Raw genomic sequence first — 20,646 nt, forward strand, 5'->3', positions numbered from 1 at the left:
CTCCCCGCCTCCTCGGCAAGCAGGCTCGCCAGTTCAGCGCAGCTTCCGCGATATAGGCATTTATATATTGAAACAGGTCGTCCGGTATAATGCATTATGTTATTATGCAGCGTTTTGTTATTGCGTGGCACCGCGCGCTGCAGTCACGTTGCCGGTGCAACGCTCGCGCGTCAGATTGTTGTACACGTGGCCACGTAAACCGCGATAACCGAGCGTGTAAACTGCGAGCATGTAAATCGTAATACGCGATTGTGTAAATTAATCGGGAATAATGCGAGTGACGCACGCATATTCGCGTAACCGTTGCCGGACTATGATTACGTCATTATGGCAGCCAGTGATTACGGTATCTGGGAACAATCGACGTCGGGCCCGTATTGTCAACGATCCCAATATTGTTAATAATACGGCCGAGTGATCCGCCAGCCCCCCCCCCCTCCCCCGCCGTGCTGTAACGAGTGTGCATCGGAATTGTCGGACGATTACGCTCCCCAAACACGATTACGAGATGTCGTAATCGAGGGGATCTGTATCGGCGGTACCGCTGACTGTGCAGACGGGCAGAGGAAAGTTGGTTGGTTATCCGTGTTTAGCAGATATTGTGTAATACCGTGCACGTGATCAGAGAGATTTGGAATGCTTGAGCTTTCGTGTCTGGATCGATCCCAGACTCCGATTTTACGTAATTAGGTGGATTCTCTTAGTGGCTTCTTTCTTTTAGTTTCTTCTCGGCTGGATATTGTTTTTCTAGATCCTAGAGCGTGATTTTAGACATCCCGGTTCTGTAGGACTCCCTTTCATGTTTTCGAATTCGAGGTACAAGGAAGGAGGTGAACTCTCAGCATTGCTCAGCAATTAAGGGGAGAAGACCGTGTAAATCGAACGAAAAATAGAAACAAAAATAATTCCATAAACCGCTTTTAAAATGTTTAAAAAATGTATGTGCAAAGTTACAGGCCGAAATTCAACACCGTATCGATACTATAGCCTGGCGAGTCAGCGCGCCTCCGAGCGCCGAGCATACCTAAAACGCAGTTTAAACGCGCTTTTCTCGAAACCACGTTTTCAAAATTGGCGCCGGGGATAACTCAAAAACTATACGACCAATCAGCTTCAAATTTTGCACACTGTTAGTTTATAATATTCCTCAGAATACGAGGCACAAGGTTTAACCAAATTATTAATTTTAACCACTGGTTTTGAACAAATAAAACGTGATTTTTGGGCGAAAATCACACCTAATTGTTTCAAGTTCCGTCACTTTTAAAATACGCAGTTTTTTACACCATTTGTGGTTCATTTTCTTACAAATGGCACATAAATTGAAAAAAAAATTATTGGTCTGTTTCACATAACTACCAGAGACGCTACAATCGACGCCGTTTCGCATCTCGAAAAAAAAATCTATTTCAGATACTGCTCTATTTCTTTTGTATTTATTATAATTTTACTGTTACAAATATTTTTTTTTACTTGCTATAGTGTTAAATAAAGTACCCTTAAAGTTCAGAAAGGATTAGCTCATTGGTATCTTTGCACAAAATTCCTAAAAATGGATTAAAAACTAAGCCGTTTGTACGAGCTTCTCCTTTTAAGGAGGAAGGGGATTAGGTGTCGTGAGTCGAAGACTGAAGAACGGAAAAGTAGAAAACGAAGGAAGTGTCAGTGGGCTCATCAGTGACCTTAGACGCGTGGGTACTATCTACAGTGACTCGCATTAATATTCGGACACTTTTTAAAATCGCATAACTTTTTTAAAATCGATCCAAACAACTTGAGTTTTTTGAGAAGCTAGAAGGATTAGTTTGCTAACTGACGCGTTTCGTCGTTTTGAAAAAAAATGTATTTGGTTGGAATAGCGAAAAGAATAGTAAAGGTCGATTTTTAACCTTTTTTTTGTGAGCTTGTAATGAAAATTCAAAAAACCCGTTTGTAGATTGCAGTAAGTTGTACACGTGCCTAAAATTTCATCAAAATCGGTTAACGTTGCTCCGAGCTACAACCGTTTAAAGATCGCAGAATAAGGTCGAGAATCGCTGATTTCGGGAATTCTCTCGATTCATTTTTTTTTCAAAACGACGAAACGCGTCAGTTAGCAAACTAATCCTTCCAGCTTCTGAAAAAAACTCAAGTTGTTTGGACCAATTCTAAAAAAGTTATGCGATTTTAAAAAGTGTCCGAATATTAATGCGAGCCACTGTATGCGAGGGTTACGCGGAAACAGGTATATATAAGAATCGATGACTGACTGACCACTCGCGAGAAAGCAAGATCAATTGAAACGCCCTCTAGTGAATGATGCAGAAGTATTGTTCCGTCTTACGGGAACAAAGGGGGGCTCAGAGCGAGGCAGAAATTCAGCGACACTTTATTACTAGGCAATTGCTTACCGTCGAAGTCTTGGGGAGCATTTGCCTGCCAGATGTCTAATAGGTGGCAATTCGGCATCGTGCTATTTTTTTGGACACTTCGACCGTCCTCGCTCTGGGAAAATCCGTTGATTGCTCTGTCAGCGGGTGGTGTACGGTAACTTCAAAACGGTACATACCGTCGACCACCGCTGACTCGCGGGACAATACGATCATAAACCGCGACCCCGGCGAGACGCTCCGGCCGATCAACCTAGCGAGGTTTGTTAGCCAGATGTCCGGTTTTCCCTCCGCTACGTCACGAAGAAGGAGAGGATTCCTCCTCCATCACCGAAATCGTGGAGGGAAGGTTCCTCCTCTTCAAGCAAAGCTAAGCCAATCAGGCATTTTGGCGCCTCCCAAAAATCAGATCTCTTGTCCACCTTTGACATCGAAAAGGTGGACAAGACCAGAAGTCAATGAGCTCGCGAATAGTACGGTTCGGTGTGTTTGATGAGGTCAGCATTCGGACCATCAGCACAAGCAGAGCTAAACTTCTCAGATCATCGTTCAGATCAGAATCGACACGTAATAATTTAAACAGTCACCCAATATTAATTTGGCGGGTGATAGATCGTCCGGCTTATACGCGTACCAACCGGTGAATCGAGCCTTACAACCTCGAAAGCAAAATTCTATAATTTTCACGCGTGTGCCGTGCGAACAAGTATCACTACTACGCACTATCCGCTACGCCAATAAAAATTAGCACCGCCGCTTGATCCTGCCAAGAGCAGCCTGCGAAAGGCAACCCTTCGCACACGAATGTACCTCAGTTCGCCATGCAAATTAACGGTATCAAAACAGTTAAACTGCCAAGATGGAATAGATTCAACGACCCTTATCAGAGCCCGTGTAACGTTTTCGACACGACCCGCGGACCCAAGTCGAGGAAGGGTGCCCGCCAGACCGAGCCACGGGAGCTTTTAACTGTTTTCGTGCGCGTTCCTCTCGGTTTTCCCACTGCCCCTTGATTTTTCCGTCGGTGACCGTTTGAATGTGAAAAAGAGCCGGGAACAGGGCGGGGAGCGGCGCGCGCGATGGTAACAGTAGTCGCGTCGAAAAACTTGGGTCGAGTGTGCTCGTTCGAGCGGGCGCGCGGAAATTGCGGCGGTTGAATTATGACTGGTCGGATCAAAGGGACGGACGCCGGGAAACGAGGGCGGGAAGGAGGACGGGGTGGGCCTGGAGGCACGCTCGACGAACGGCGAATGGAAAAAAACGGGTGACGCGGCGGAAACAAAAAACGCGAGGTCAGATTCCGTTGGAGTTGTGTCGTTGCTTCTATGGGGGCTGATTCAATTAAAGCTGCCGTCTCACTGGGCCTTAAATGTTTGCGTACGCTCACCCAAGCTAGGAAAAGCGTGTACGTATACTCCGATGTAGTAAACAAACCGTTTCAACCAACTTTCGTCGTGGGATCGGCAGGAAGGAAGTTTTTGCAGGTACAGTTGCCTCCGGTAGGCATCCGTGCCGGGGGGTCTGGAGCGTTTGAACGGTAACAAGCACCCTACGTTGAAATAATAATGAACTTATTGTAAAGAATACTCTGGATCGTCGATGCTAACTACCCTGAGTCGTACAAACGAATGCCTCTCGTTCCTTTTACGCGCCTCGAACCCTCGCCGATGCCCCTGACGTCATCGGCATTCATCGAGAATCCAAGTTACATTGTATATACATCTTACGTGTCCTACGGGGCCTCGCGCCTTCGACGACGGCGAGCGATGCCCCGTGTGATTTTCAATATTCTCGTATTGAGCGTTACGACTTCCTTACATTATGAAGCGTGTACTGAGGACAGCTCGAAAAGTGACAGAATCAGCCTTCGAGGCTTCTCCGTCCGAGGCATTGATGGTATAGGGTAGACCGGGGGCGATAGTAACAGGGGGGCGATTGTAACGCGTTAAATATCTCGAAATATATGATAGATATTAACACAAATTTTGGATATATTATGAAGAATGACATTTCCAATACAAACATCCATATCCTAGCAGTATAGATACACAATAGATATGCATAGTGAAGAAAATAGCTTTTCGATACCCTAAAGTAACTTTTCCTTACTGATTTAAAATTGTAATATAAATACTCCCTTTGCAAGTACGTGTTTTCTCAATTTTTTAATATTGAATCTGGTCATTTTTAAAGTAATACCGATCGTTACTTATCACTTTTAAGTGTCTCGTTAATAAAAATTTATAATTTAAGTTCGAAAACCTGGTCGGGACGATTGTACCGGGACAGAAGCGAATAGTGACAAAGAAGATTAATAATATTGTCTTGTTTGCAGGGAATTCTATAACACAGCACAAGCAAACCAAATATAAAATGGGTGCAATGTACTGAATGTAAGGATTGACCACATTAAGAATGCATCAGGCAAAACGTTTTCTATTTCTGCCACAATGCCGACACCGCATAATCCTTACTAATATATAAAAGTGAAACGTTGTCTGTTTGTTTGTCCTTTTTTCACGCTTACATGGCTGAACGGATTTCATTGAAATTTGGAGTATACATTACATGCGCCCTAGATTAGATTATAGGCTACTTAATTTTTTTTTGCTTAGGCTTTTTTATTTTTCAAACATCATAAATAATTGCCGGGTGAAACCGGGTAACGGGTCAGCTAGTTGCTTATAAGTTTTACTTTCTTCATTTATTATTATAATTAAAATCAATAAGTATTTTAATTTTGCAAAGTTAAATTTGTGCTACTATCGACTCCATGCAGTGTTACAACTGACCCGTTGTCAGGGACGATTGTAACAATTTCTCCGCTTCTCATTTTTTATTAATAACCGGAATATTACTTGAAATACAGCGAAACTATTGTCGCTCAAATAATGTCAGATAAGTAAGTAACATTTTCGTAAAAAAAAACTGTTGTTGTAACTGTACTAGTTTTTGCGTAAGCGTATTCCAAAGTCAAAGTGTTACTACCGCCCCCGGTCTACCCTATTCGAGCGACGTAGCAGCAGCATTGGTTCAAATCCAAGCTAGCCGGTAAATGTAGGAAAGACATAGTTGCCGATACGTATGGGTAGTCGTATCGCGCTGTTGCCGCATTTCGCCTATTACTATTTTGTCGTCAGCAGTGCATGTCGTCGCCGTGCACCGCTCCCCGTGGATTTGGCCGTGCATCGCGGGGTCGTTTTTCAAAAAAATAATATTTTAATCGAAGGCCTTCATTCTTGAGGTCCCCCGAGGCCCGAGCCGAGCGACATTGTATCGCTTACCCGTCTAACCTGCCGCTTGGAGTTGCTCGACGATGTACATATCGCCGATTATGCAGAAACAGAATTTCTGTTTTTCATCGTATCAATATGAAAGCGCTTCTGCCGATTAAATTGACGAGAAATAATTTAAATCGGACTACTTCGAACGAAACGGGCTTTCAATTCAGCAAATAAATTTGATGTGTAAAATCGTTAATAATTACACATAGTTCAAATTATGTGAGGTTTGGTATCTTCCCATCTCTCCTTCCTACACCTGCGGACCTCTCTATCTTTCATTATTGCTAATGCTACGTTCAGCGAGGCTCTGACGCTACACGCTGCTCTCGTGCCGTATTCCTTCAAGACTTCTCGATAGAAAGAGAGAAGTATGTGGCAACAGCGCGGCAGAGAGGCAGAGAGAACAGAAGATGTGGCAGCTTTGCGTCAAAAGTTCGTCTACACAGAGTACCTGGAGATGTCACCTATGTACAAGTTCCATTTATCGACCGCAGTAGTTTCATTAGGGTCCGTCTGTTTACAAGGGACGTTTCGATCGATTTGTTACGGTCATAACAAAAATGAGACGGCAGCCTTAACGTTTCAAGCATTTCGCAAAGAATGCCGCGCCGCGGTTCTGATCGATTGTTTGGTCAGGTCGTCAGCGGGGGGGCTCGGCGTGCTTGATGTTTGACGGTGGTGTGGAGGGAGATGCTGTAGTATCGTGAAGTATGATATCATAATAATATAATTGCATGGCGGTATTGGAAGGTATTGTGCGAGGTCATGCTGGTTCTCCAGGAGTATGATAGACTACTTAGCATAGAATGGTGCTGACTACCGATGCTCCTCAATCATAGAGTATCATAACGCATTGCGATATGTCATAAATTATTGAAGCGTACTATGAAGTATCATACGCTATCAAAATTATCATGGTTATCGTGAAAGGTGTCACATCACGATGATCTATCATACACTATCATAGTCCATCATACGTTATCATAGTCTATCATAAAATATCATAACCTTTTGTGAATTGCCACAATCTCGCACACGCTATCATAATCTATCATAAACTACCATTTTCTATCATACGCTATCATAGTCTATCATAAATTACCGCAAACCTTCACGAGTGACACATCATTCCGTTCTATCATAAGCCAGTATTAGACACCGTCGTGGATTTAGCAGAAATTATCATGCTCTGTAAAAGTATCATAAACTATCACAAACTGTCAGATATTACCACAGATTATTATCATACACTGTGAAACCACGCGCGCCCACTTTTCCGCAGCTCTTCCAACCACAAGGATATTATCATACACTGACCTCGCTCCCGCCTCCTGCTACTCATTTTTCCACCAGTTTCCACAGTCACAGGCTTACCGCGCCCGCCTTCGGTAATTGCAGAATAATTAGGAAAGAAACTAAGCTCCGCAAACAGCGGGAACTTTCCGACAGCCGCGCTTCACCCGCGGACCTATTAGTCATCGCTATTCCGAGGCGCACGCGAGATGAATGACGCGAAACAAGTATCTAGCGCGGGAACTCCTGACGCGGCCGTTGCTCTTCGGCCAGCGGCGGGCGGTCGATGAGGAAAAAATATTCCTCGGCCCAGGGCGAACGGTGAAAATTGAATTTTAATGGGGGAAGTCCTGTAACCGTGAAATAACAAGGAAAATATTGTCGAAGTCTCAAGAGCCTCGACCACATGAATGCATTCCAAGCGGATATTCTGCTATTTTTTTAACAGCCACCTCCGGTACAGTCTACCCTAACAACGTTGGCGCGCGTGTCACCTGCGCGTCCTCCTTGAAATCATCCCTCAAACCCCATTTCTACAAAATCTCCTACAAGCAGCCTTTTGCCCCGCGACTCGTCGTCCGACCAACTTTTATGTTACGCGGCTTTTCAATCAATTTCTTGTCGGAAAGGTATTTGCTCCCCGGCCGCTTCTGCTCAGTCTCAACCCTTGAAAGGGGGGTGCACATGTGCACGCGGGATCCTGACAAATCGACTATCCATGACGAAGGCATGAACTCTTAAAAAGCACTCCACTTCCAGGGTGTACCGTCAGAAGTGCACGAGCAGTCAGCCCGCGCCTCATAGTCTGTCACGAACTGTTCCCGTCGAGGAGGATATCTCACTCGAAAGAGGATTCCTCTCTGTGTTCTGAAATCCATATCTGGACGTCTGCTGCCGTGACATCTCGGACAATCCGGCGGACGGTGATCAACGAACGGAAAAGAGATTTACAGTATCGTCTTCTGAATTCCACTATTTGCCTGACGTAACTACCATCGTGATAATTATTACAACAAAAAAAGAAGATCAGAAATTCCTGTCTCGACTTAGTTCCTGGACCTCCGGAGCTTCCTATTCCCGTGATGCATCCGAACTGTAAAATAGCCCCGAAATTGCATTATTTTGTTTTACAACACTCGCGAGATTTGTTATTTACGCGAAGGGGGAGGGGGAGGAATAACGAGGGTCCTGGCGCGGTTGTAAAAACGAAACTGCACGGGCGGCGATAATCTAATACCGACGATCATAATCGGAACAAAAACCATGCATAATGGTGGATCGTGATTCTCCCCGGTCCCCCTCGAGTTGACAACATTATCATCTCCTGCGCCGTTTCCGCTCCCTACCGTGCGTTCCATCTGGTAATTGGATTGCCACGCAACCGACCGAAAACGGGGGGGAAAAGACGCGAGAGAAAGAGAGAATTGTATCATAGGAAAATACAAAGGGAAGCTCGAACTTCCAGAAGGATAAACCGCGCATTTTATATTACCGTCGACGTAATTCCCGGCGAGAGCGCGGGTGGAGTGCAGAGGAGCGAACAGGGGACAAAAACGAAGAATATACGCGAGTCTATGCGAGGGTGGATGACGCTGGGGTGTGTAAGTCAGTGTGTGGAAAGGGTGAGTGGAAATGTTGGGGGACGAGACAGGGAATCGAATGTGAATGCAACACTGTGTGACCTAATGTTGAGTGGAAAACAAGTGACTTAACAGAAGGTGAGTGCGTGAGTCAGTGAGCGATTGCGCGAGTTAGTATGACGATTGGAGATCAGTAATGAAGGAGCGTGAGTAGAGGGTGACTGGGCCATGAGTGCAAAATTGTGAGTTACTCAGTAACTCGGTTGAGTAAAGAAAAAATGATTTATTAATGAGTAGGGTAGGTGGGGGTGTTACTGCGGATGCCCCGATTACTGCGGATATTCTAAAACAGACCATATTTAATGTTGGGAGGTACATAATCTCTTGAAAATTTTTGATAAAATTATTTTAAACTCTATTACAGATAATTATTAATAAATATGTACAGCAGAGTTATTATTAATTCGTTTATCGTAGTTTGAAATTCGTCAAGGCGAAACTTCGGTCGATTCCCGATACGGTGGTCGTGAACACCTACTTGAAACACATTTATATTTTTGTTATTAACAGTCATACGTGTAATGCAGCTTTTTTACTCGGTAGAGTAAGAGTTATTTTTTCAGAAAAACAGCAAATCAGTCACCTGCATTTTAGTTTTAATTTTTATTTCTCAACGCAGTATTAGGGGAAGTACTTTACAGCATGTGCGTGTATTACTGCGGACCGACGACAGCGCAATCTAACCTTTCTTCCGACCGTATTCACTGACGCGATGTTTGTACTAAGGTGATGTTTCGCCTGACGTCGGACCGCAGTAATACACGCGCAGTAACTGGTATTTTGTTAGTAATTAATACGCAGTAATGCATGCATGTCCGCAGTAACTCCTGCAATGACACTGATCGACAAATCTCTGTGTTTTTAATTAACTGTGCTTATCACCCCGCCCTCATATTTTTTAATGGAATTATTAAGGTTCCACCTTTCTTTTAAAAAAAGAAGGAGGAACTTTCATGCATTCGAACGCCGTGTCGAGGGTTTTAAAGTTAACCTACCTTAAAAGTCCGCGGTAATACCCCCACCTACCCTATTTCGGAGAATAAACGAAGGACGAATATAAGAACGTGAGGTAAATCACTAGGTAAATCAGTGAGTAGAATGTTTAAGTAATTGAGTTACTAAGTGGAGGATGTAACAGCCCTGCTGCTTACGACGAGCACGTGTGATTGAACGGAACAAGGTGAAAAGGTGAATGAAGAAGTGTGACGAAAAAAGGAACGGCCGCGCGAGTACACGCGCGCGAGTAAGTTAGAGAAAGGGGGGCGGTAGCTGCGAGTGAGTAAATGAGGGTGCGCGACCAACAAATACAAAAAGCTGCGTGCGCGAGCGAATTTCCATAAGCAAACAAGGGTAAAAGAGAGCGAGGAAGAGACGGGAGAATTGAGTTTAAATTATCGAGGGTGAGTGTGAGGTAAACGAGAGAGAGGTGGCTGGAGGGTGGGCTGCCAGAGGACGAGGAGCGGTGGGGTGGTTTTCATCGCGAAGCACCACAAATGGGAGCGCAAATATTGGAGATAAACGCGCGAAAACGTTCAGCGAACGCCGGGGCTGTTTCTGCGAGCCCGCGATTTGTCATTTTTTGCGCACACCCGTTAATTCGAGAACGGAGATCGCATCGGTGGATGAAAAATTAAAAATTATCTGGCCGGTTATCTGACCCAGCCCCGGTTACGACACTGGCAATTTCGCGAATATTGCGCGGCACGCGGGGACACGATAAACGCGCCATGACCGCCCGATGAGATCCAGAGGCTCCGACTCGAAACGCAAAATTGCATCGTTAAAAATATTATCGCGATTTACGCGATTACTCTCCCATGCCAAAATATCACCCGGATAAATAACGAATAAATCGCTGTGGAATCGTTACAGAGAGGGTTTAGAACTCTTCTAGGGATTACTGGGGAATTTTGCTGGAGTTGAGCTTGAGACATGTCTAGAATTAGGTTAACGAATTCTCTGGAATAAAATTCATTTTGGAATCCCTTTAAATTTTTTTACTAGAAATGCTGCTAATAATCCCCTTGAATGTAGGTCCTTTCGAGTCTTCTTAGAATCTGTTTACAATTAAATTTAGCACCACCCAAGAATCTCACTGAAATTCACTACAAAAGCACCCCACAAATTTCCCCAGATTTCACACTATAATTCTTCCCAAAGTCACCTTGGAATCTATCTGGAATTCATGCTGGAAGCTCTCCAGAATCAGTCACCCCAGGATCTTCTTCGCGCCACTCCCTGTACTCGCTCCATTTTTCTAGGCATTTTTTAACAGCAAATCTGTTAAGATTATTCTTCTCGGGAAGATCTTAATAGAACGCTCTCATTTGTCTCTCTTTCTCTTCTCTCGCTCTACCCCTCTCCCCCGCGCGTGGGCTTATCGCTTCAGGAAGAGCGTGTTAGATAATTTATAGCTGAACAGCCGGTAAACGGGACAAACGACTTTATCACTGGACGAGCGGCGGCCACGGTTTCTTCATTTGCATCAGAATCGGCCGGACTATAAATACACGTGATTTTGTAGATCGTAACGCGCCCGATTAGCCAGGGGAACACCGGGGCTCGCTGTAAATTTCGTAACTGCGCGAACTGCTACCACTCGCCCTGCATCGCTTAACAACTCCCCTCCGAGCTACCCCCTCGCGTTTTTCCCGACCACACCCAATGTTTTACCTTACGACTCTGTTAACGACTGCTAAACCCCAGTTTGCTTTCACTGGGAAGCTTCTAAGCATAGCTATCGCTAGGAAACGACAGAATATAATGTACACAGTTGTGCCCTTTGAAGCACGTGACGAAAGGAGATATGAGGAAAATAATCGCGAGAATATGGATAATGCTCGATAGATTATCTAATAAATATCGATGAAATTGAAGCTAATGGAAGTTGCTCAAGGGTACCTGAAAGCTTCCACGGGTCGTTTCGATAAGCATCGATACCTATCCATCCTAATGATCACCAATCTACTCGATGAGCCCCAAAGCAGACAAAAGAAGTGGAGACACGAGAAATCAGTTCGTAGTAACGCAATCAACGATCACCAGAGAAAAGTAGGGCACAGCTCGGCGAGCAATTGGACCGACGTTCTGCGCGCGACTTCGTTAACCCTTGCTCAGTGGATAGCTTGACCGCATGTCCGATGCAGGGTCTGGTTTGACTCATCGTTTCATTCATAAGCACCTCGAAATATGCTGCTTAAAAAGTTAGAATTGCTGACTTCTTCAAAAAGTAATTCCAGTAACGACTGACTCGGGTAGGTAATACTTGGCGTGGGTTCAAATGGTCCCTGTATCTTTCACGCGAGTCTTAAACTAGACATCGTTCCCCTGTATAATCAGATACTCAGCTCAATGAACCTCAGCACACTCAACGAACACGTTCTTTAAGGGGGGAGCCTGGTGTAACTAAATGAAAATCGAGGCATTTTTCGGGAATTTTTTTTAAAGAAAGTATTTGATAGATCTTTCTGAAACTTTCAGGATATTGTATTAACAGGTTAAGGTATATAACAAAAAAAAATTATTAAAAAAGAGCGGCAAATAACAAAGTTATGCCCAGTCCGTTGGCAACGCAATTATTGCACTGCGGGCAACGTAGCGTCTTTTGGTTTCATCTGAAACCAACAATCGAACAATTTTCTTTTAGTTTATGAGTGTACGCACAGAATGAAGAAATTTGAAACTTAAAAGATGCAAAATGAACAAATGGCGGCCCCTTGAATAAAAAGTTCACTGTTTCCAACGAAATTTTGCCTTAAATGTCTAAAAAAAAGTTATTTATTTAAACAATATCATTATACTAATAACTTAGTACTATGAAGAAAATGTTCACAAATATCCGTGCACAAGGCCAAGTCGATTGGTTGAATATTTTTTTAGTTACATTGCCCGCAAAGTATAAAACTGTCGTTTCGAGAAAAACGCATTTAAAGTTTTGTGGTAGCCTGGCGCTCCGTAGCAAAACCGGCTATATCCGCTTTAATTTTTCGAATTTCGTTTTGCGGCTTTGGGAACATATTGTCGTGATGTTTAACTATTGATTTATGCAAAAAAAAATCGATTTCTTCGATCCGCTACACCAGGCTCCCCCCCCTTAATCACCCAGAATGATTGAATGTCTTTTCCCCATTGCAACTTCTGGGATCTACTGGCACTTCTGTTACTGATACCTTTAGTACTGGCACTGTCGGAATTGGTACTTTTGATACTGGCAATTTTTGTATTGGTACTTCTGATGTTGATGCTTCTGCTACTAATATTTCTGGTACTGATACTTCTGGTACTGATCCTTCTGGTACTACATAGTACTTCTGCCCACCAGCTCTTCCAATAATAATTCTGTCAAAACGCTGGTACCTTCAGAACAAGTGGGAAGTTTGTTAAAGAAGGATATAATCACACTTACTCGAAAGTATCCTAGCATCATCCAACTCGGCCCACCTGTGAAACGAACCAACGATACCAACCACCGTTCGCTAACGAGAGGATTTCCACCAAATCAGGGCAAATTCCCTGGAATTAACCGCGGTAATCGTCGTCAGGCAGACTGCGAGAGGGGAACCACCACTGCAGACAATTTCCATAGCTCTGGCGACACATCGCCGCTGGGATTTCGATTCTGGATGTTTCAGAGGCTTTTCAGGGAATGATAATGGGTCAGAGGTCGACGTACGCGGATGAATTTGGGTAAGGTCACTGTGTTTTACGAATTATGAGGGAAGTTTAAACAGGAAGGGATAGCTTGAAGTTTATAGTGGATGATCGACACGCTATACCTAGTTTATTGTTTTGAGAAAGTACTCTGCATCTTGGGGATTGAGGGTGATAGGGTAAAAATATTTCTGCGAAGAATAAGTGAATCTTAAATTTTAAACTCAACTTCTGTTAGGGTGAACAATTCATTAAGAAAATCGAGAAATGTACCATTCTAATTCCCAATTGGAAACTTTTTTTTAAAAATGTATGCTAATTTCACAGAAATTTCTACTTATTCTAAATGCAAATATAGCCTCATATTTGCTCCCTCGCATAAATTTTTTGCAATATGCAATTGAATGAAATTAGTACTGAACAAATTACTGACCTCACAACCAACATATATAGCTCGGCAACCCGCTATTTATAGTCTCCTAAAAAAATTCTAATAAGTTCTACTATCTACCTGCACCAATCGCTGGGCATGCGATATGAAATGTTATCTGCATTCTGTATCTTCCCAATTCAGCAGGCAAAAATATATCAAAAACAGCTGAAATATAGAAACATGTTTTTCCATCGCGGTCCTGCGTTATTAATCCCTGCAATTACTCTGAAATGGAGATTCTTGGGGAAACGAATACCCCGCGCCACACACACACCGTCCCGCGTTGAAAGCCTGATTGCGGATGAATTAAACAACCCCCCCAGCAGCCAATCGCGGCGCTCGTCTTGGTTTCCCACCATTCGAGCGCGATCCCATAAACTGCATCTCCACCTCGAGAGCCCACGCGAACGGAAATAACGGAACAGCGCCGGAACTCGATCGATTTCACCTTTTGCCGCGGCCAATACCATCCACCCCCGCCCGGCGCTCGCCCTTTTGTTTCCCGCCACAGAGTTATCCCGGGCCCTACGTACCTCCCCGATATTTTACGATCCGCGCAGCGATCTAACAACGAGCAAATTCTCGCTCCATCATCCGCTGCGCCGTTCGGCTTCGGAAATTTCATTCAATTCGACAGATCGCAGTGCCTCGAGGCACGAGAGCTTCTTAAGAGGAACGCGGCGAAGGGTAGAAGCATCCAGACTTTCAAAGCCAAGCTTTTCTTACAGTCCCCTATTCAGGACGTCCACGAGTTCCAGCTTTTTCCATCGACTGTCTTCGGCTTTTCTTAATTCGAATACCGAGAGACGCGTTAGGTACATGAGGTGGAAGGATCTTTAAGGGAGACACTTGAAAGGCAGGAGGTTCTTGTTCCTTTCGGTTAAACTACAGTGGTGGATCTGTTCCAGGTTTCTTGTAATACGGAGGATGGAGTATGAATATTTAATATGAACGTGAAGCTCAGGGGAGTATTTTATTGCTAACAAGGGAAGATCCCACAAGCCGGATATTAAAAAAACTATGAAACTTTGGGGATATGTAGAGGATATATAGGTGTATATTACGCAATTCTTTTTTGCTGCCCAAATTAACTATAAGGGTTGAAATTAGTGACCTCTAAAAAATCCTCTATTTTACGATTTTGTGTTATAACTTGCGAACTGTAAGGGATAGAAGACAAGAGTTCAGAAAAAAAGGTACATCTTTTACTTAGGACTACCAGTTGGTAAAAAATTGATCCTACACTGCCCTCCTTAGTTAAACTGTCCTATCTAGCATTTTTTCATTTTTTGAGATATGTTGAAATATTTGAAGTTCCACACGTCTTTTACCGTTTAAGAAAAGTTAGAAAACTCTACGTGCTTCGTAAAGATTTATAAACAGTCTAATGTATTTAACCTAACTTCTTTCCAAATGGTTAAAATATCCTATCTAAAACGATTAATTAATTGGTACGTTAATAATACATTACCTACCGGTACACCTATTACAAAAAATTATATTACGCTCTTACGAAATAACGACAGCATGTTTTAATTTGGATGAAGGGAAATAAGGACGGTACAAAGTAAATGATAAAACTTCAATTTTCTCGGTTGCTTCACAAAGCTAGATAGGACAATTTAACTGAAGAGGGCAGTACAGTTCGCGAGTTGTAACACAAAATCGGAAAACAGCCGTATATGCACGGATTAATCTCACCCCCTTAGAGTGAATTTATATAGAACAATATATACCTATATATCCTGTACATATCCTCAAAGTTTTATAATTTTTTTTTTTAATTTCCGGGTTGGGGATCTTCCCTTGTAAGCCTGCTTCCTAATGAAGAACTTGAATACCATCGATGCCTGAAATCTTTTCAGTTAAAAATCTACAGTTACCCCAAGCAGTTACTGTATGTTCGTAACAGAAATAAAATTGCCAACATTTCGATCATGCTACAGTCAGATTCCCTCGAAAAAGTGAAACTTGGTGCCACATACCTTTCCACGAAGTTTTCGCAGTCGCCTACAGACACTTCAGCACTCTGCAACAGAAAATTACCAAAATATAAGTATCTCTGAGTAAGAAAAAATTCTTAAACAAATTACTCCAACCCATCTCCGCTATCTCAGACCACGAAACAAAGATATCCAGAGGTAATTAAAATAAACCAGCTTTCCTGCCATCAATGCTACCCACCGTCGTACCAATAACTGATTCGAATCCATAAAAGGCAAAGAGCTCCCATTACATCGACAATCGTCACAGGATAATGGTAATTCGCTTTCATCGCGACGTATCGGTTCCCCAGAATCGAATTAACGGCCTTTCCATCCGCGGCAGGAATTTTTATTGAGATTCTACTCTCGATATTAAAAGAATAAAAAGCAGGGAAAAGAAGGAAGAAATGTCGATGCCACCGACGGTCCCAGAGGTGGTGGATTCTCCCCAGCTGAACGAGGCTTCCACTGGCCTAGGCGTGTTTTCACGCCGAGGGATCTGCACTCTCTGCACGCTCGTGGGGTGCTTTCACATTTCTTGTTCGTCTCTTATTATTTTATTACACCGTGAAAGGGTTAAGGAGAATTTTTCAAAACCTCGTCCCACTCAAAGTGTGAGTAATTATCGTAAAAGTGTAATAATTAACACACGCGTGGTCTTACAATTTCGATGTATTACTTATCGAATTATTACCCTGTTTCAATTGAACATCAATTGCCGTTTTGAACCGTGTTATGGTACCGTCAAGGACACAGTTCCTGATCACTTAAGAGTAACTACCGCGGATTTTTAAACGTGTAAAGGGAAAACTTAATTAAATTTAGAAGATTTTTTGCTACTTCAGTAAATCTATGTTTTATCTTTAATTTGGTATTTAAAAAAGTGCACACATATTAATAATTAGTTTACAATTTAACTTTGAAAGTGACAAATGCAAAGGGAGCAGTTTCTGATCACTTTCACACGTTTTACTATGAGCTATCAAATTTTGCGTATAAATTTCAAAACACCTCATAATTATTTAGTAATTTGTTAGAATAAATTTGTATCATAATAAGCTTATTATTTGGTTCATTTTCCTAAACTGATCAGGAATTGGGTTCTGATCAGCAACTGGGTCCTTGACGGTAATCCTCGATTGTCACCCCTATTTTTTTTTAACATAGTTGTCACACTGGGTCGATTTGATCCAAGCCAATTTTCAATCAGCTGCTTTTCAAAAACCATCCGTTAAATTAAGTCGCAGAAACTCTGAGACAAAGTGCGAAAATTGTAGAATATACGTTGATCGTTGAAAATTAATATTTAAAGTATCATCAAGTTCAAGCGATAGTACCATTTTCAATGACACCTCAATGATATTTAACCTCAACGTTAAACTGTGGGACGTTTTGACCCAGTGTGACAACCGAGGGTTAAACTACTCCCCTTAGCCACAAAATGGCATCAAAACAAAAGAAAAAGTAACAACAATGGATTTATCATATCTATCCCCCCCCCCACCCGTGGTCTTCACTTGCAAACAAGTATAAAGCAACAATTAGTTTGATATCCTCGCGCGAGAAAACGTTGAGATATTAAGCAAGCATCAGAAGCAGCGCCAGGGCGCGCGAGACCCCACCGCACCAGTTAAGGGTTAATATTGAAACGGCTGGCGCGTTCGTCCACCGAATACGAGCGGCCCTCGCAGTCGCTCTCGCGTTCGCAAGAAACGGGACTTAATTACTCCGTTCACCGGTAAATCCAATGTAAACGCAATTACGAATTCACCGCCACGGGATGTATCCTTCTTCCTCCCGAAATTCTCTCGTTAGCCCCGCGCAGGGGCGGACTGCACCTCGCGTTTCCTCGTTTCCGCGTCGGTCGGACGTTGAGCAGCCGAGCCGTGGGGTCGTTACCCAACCGTGATCTTCGGGGGGGGCAGCGTTCGCCCGGCAGCTGACTAATTTTATTAAATTTCGAACAACCCTGGGACGGGAAGAAAAACGGCTCCGCTGTCGTTTCGAGTTTTCGACTCCGAGTCCCACGTGGGGGCGGCTTTAAGTGCAGGAAGCTGCATGCAGATTGGGGATGTAATTTTGGGAAGGGAATTTGTTGTTTCGGCACGGCGATATTGTTCCCAGGGGTAGGAGCGGAGATACTGCTTGTGTGTTTGGTCTTTGGAATTGGTTTCGTTAGATTCAGTATTGTTGGGATTTCTAGGGTAACAGTTTGGGGGATGGGGGCATGGTGGTCGCTCAGAGAGCTGCTCTGCTAGGTTAAAGCCGCGTTTCCACGCGCGGAGTTGGAAGGGTTCGGGAGACAGGGAGATAGGACATTTTAATGGAGATTCTTGAAGTAGTTTAATCTTTAATCGGTCATAAGGAATCAATATTCTTCATAGCGCCAACGTGTATCCCGCAGAGCCTGCTGCACTCGTGGGAATACGGCTTAAGGAGTCATTCCAGTTATCGCACTGATATATTCAACAATTTTTGGGAATTTATTGCGACGCAAATAATTATAGTAATGGAATAAAGCTTTTTTCTGTTTATTAAACTACATTTCTACGGTAAATAAAAAATATAAAAGTTATAAAATTATTGATTTTAAAAAGCTTTTTAAAGCGGTCTTGATGACATGTTTAAAAATTCATGCCTCGCTCGTGAAGGCGATTTCAGCTGTTAGACTTATCTGAACCCAAAAATCCAAACAGATTCTGGATCAGTATGACTGTCGCTATCGCTCGGACTATAATTAGTGATTTATCTTAAAAATTAGCAAAATGGCGGGTAAATATGTAAAAAAATGTTTTTTCGACTTTTTTCTTTTGTTTTCAATTTTAAAAGTAGGTTAGACTGAATGAAAATACTTGGTTGTAGTCCCTGCGAGAGCCACAGGTGTGCAGAATAAGCAGTTAAATTTATAAAGCAATCGGTTCGATAGATTTTCAGATTTTATCTTCACGATGTGAAAAATTGACGTTTCGAGAAAAACGCGTTCAAAGTTCTCGTCTACAGAGGCCGAGCCACGGTGCTCCCTACAAAATGCCTCTGTAGAAGCTAAAATCATCGGAACTTTTCCATGAAAAATTGAACAGTTGAGGGTATGTACTTTCGAAAAATGTTTTTAAAAAAAATCGATAATTTCAACCCGTCTAACTGGAATGACCCTTTAATACGTGACTCTAGGGTCGCCTAACTATAAGAAACTATAAGAGCGTCGATCATACGGCGATGAAAGCTCGTCAAAAATATCCTTTTTGATATGTTTATAGTGGAGCTGCGACAAAAGTACAGTTTCAGTGGTTTAAGGTTTTGCAAAAATTAAACACTTAAACATGAGTGATTCCGAAGAAGAATTACTATTATTCACAATACCGATTACCAATATCAATTATTATTATTACTCTACAAATACCGAAACCAACGTGGCGCCACCTATGTGCCACTCGCACCATAGGCTGTTCCAAAACGTCGAATGCCTACAAAGTACCGAAAGAAAAATTAAAATCGAAAGTGCCCAAAATAAATAATTCTTCTCTCCGCCCGTTGAATCCCAAAATGCATTTCCCACGCCCACTCCTCAGTCCTCCTGCGCCACTCATTAGGGAAAGAAGCTTCTGAAGCGATGCACGCACATTTCCCAGATCGTGGGCGTCATAAATCGCCGCCAGGCGTAGAAGCCTCGCCGTAGCGCGCCCCGCGGAAAAGCATCGCAAAACCGTCGCAAAACCCGACACGCCGGCGTCCGTCATCCCCTGGAACGAGCCACTTTAATTTCGCAAACAGAAGAGCGCCGCGAAGAAAATGCTCCCAATGCCGCGCGTCTCGGCCAGAGACGAGGGACAAAGCAAGAAGGCGAGGAGGGGGGCGGAAAAACGTCGGGGTTGGTCGGCAAGAAAGCTTACGAAAAATTTTCATTTTCTGAGGAACCGTGGCGGGAACAAAGGGAGCGGCCGTGTCACAATTAGCGAAACAACGTGCAGGGAATATCAGCTAGAGGGCGCTGTTGAGGCACACGCACATTGGGAGGGGTGAAAGGGGTGAGCTTTCCTTTGCTGGCGCGCGTCTTTCGATTACACGCAGCTCCTCGAGTTTTTCGACTCTTTTCAGGCTGTTCGAGGGGTTGGAAACCCTTCGAAAGGGGTTGCTTTGCAGTGACCGGTTGCGATTGTTTGCCCAGTGACTCGGGTGTAGGTCCTTCTTTTTGGTGCTCTCTCGAGGCCCACATGAGTGCCTCGTGCTTTGATAGGTGCCGTTTGATGGGGGGAAGAGGAGAAGGTTCGTTTTGGAATTGGTATAATATTAATATTTATTAACGGGTACTACCCTTTGGTACACACTTGAGTGATAAACGCTGTAGAGTGCGCAATTACGAAATATCATAATGTAATATGGAATTAATTAGTGAGAATTTATATGCTAGGTAGGTATAAGGGCACCTGCCAAGTTAGCTATTGCGTGCTTCAACTGTCAACAACAAGTTCAACTGTTTAACAGACTTTACCTAGTCTATTGAATGTTGTTTTGTAAGATTATAGATGGAAGATGAAAAGCCTTTTTACTTACAAAATCCTAGGTGGTACGTGTACCTAGTTTGAATAGGTTCAATATCTCGGTACAATGTATATAATTGTTTAGCACCTTATGTACCTGTATACTCAAGGTCACGGTGTAATAGACAGGTGCTGGGACTAAGTCCCTTTACCCCAGCCGCTTTTTGCGACGATTTCTGTGTGATTCCTCTGGTCGTTGCGGGAGGCATTATGGTGTTAATTTTAATTTTAATTCCCAAATAAAACCATCTACGTTTGCGTTCATGAGATTGTAATAGTAGAGAGTTTAGTAGTATTATGCGTAAACAGTCAGCCATGTATGGCTTTCTCCTTGAGCGTCAATGCATCCCGCTGCTGGAAGAACAAGGACGAATTAATGACACATTCTCCAAGGTAGTTGGAACACCTGTCTATTACACCGTGCTCAAGGTATGCCCCTCTTCCAAAATCCCAA

General features: G+C 43.2%; 1 protein-coding gene across 4 annotated transcripts in view; it reads right to left on the reverse strand.

Annotated features, from left to right (window-relative positions):
* Positions 1 to 20,646, reverse strand: part of Ph4alphaefb (prolyl 4-hydroxylase subunit alpha-1) — a 216,296-nt gene that overhangs the window by 160,614 nt on the left and 35,036 nt on the right. For all 4 annotated transcript variants that reach the window (XM_076830978.1, XM_076830979.1, XM_076830980.1 and 1 more), the window contains exon 2: positions 15,655 to 15,698. The gene's annotated coding sequence lies outside the window, so the exon portion shown is untranslated. The remainder of the gene's footprint in view (positions 1 to 15,654; positions 15,699 to 20,646) is intronic.

This window comes from Andrena cerasifolii, chromosome 2 (assembly GCF_050908995.1).
Source record: "Andrena cerasifolii isolate SP2316 chromosome 2, iyAndCera1_principal, whole genome shotgun sequence".
NCBI classification, from domain to species: Eukaryota; Metazoa; Arthropoda; class Insecta; order Hymenoptera; family Andrenidae; genus Andrena; species Andrena cerasifolii.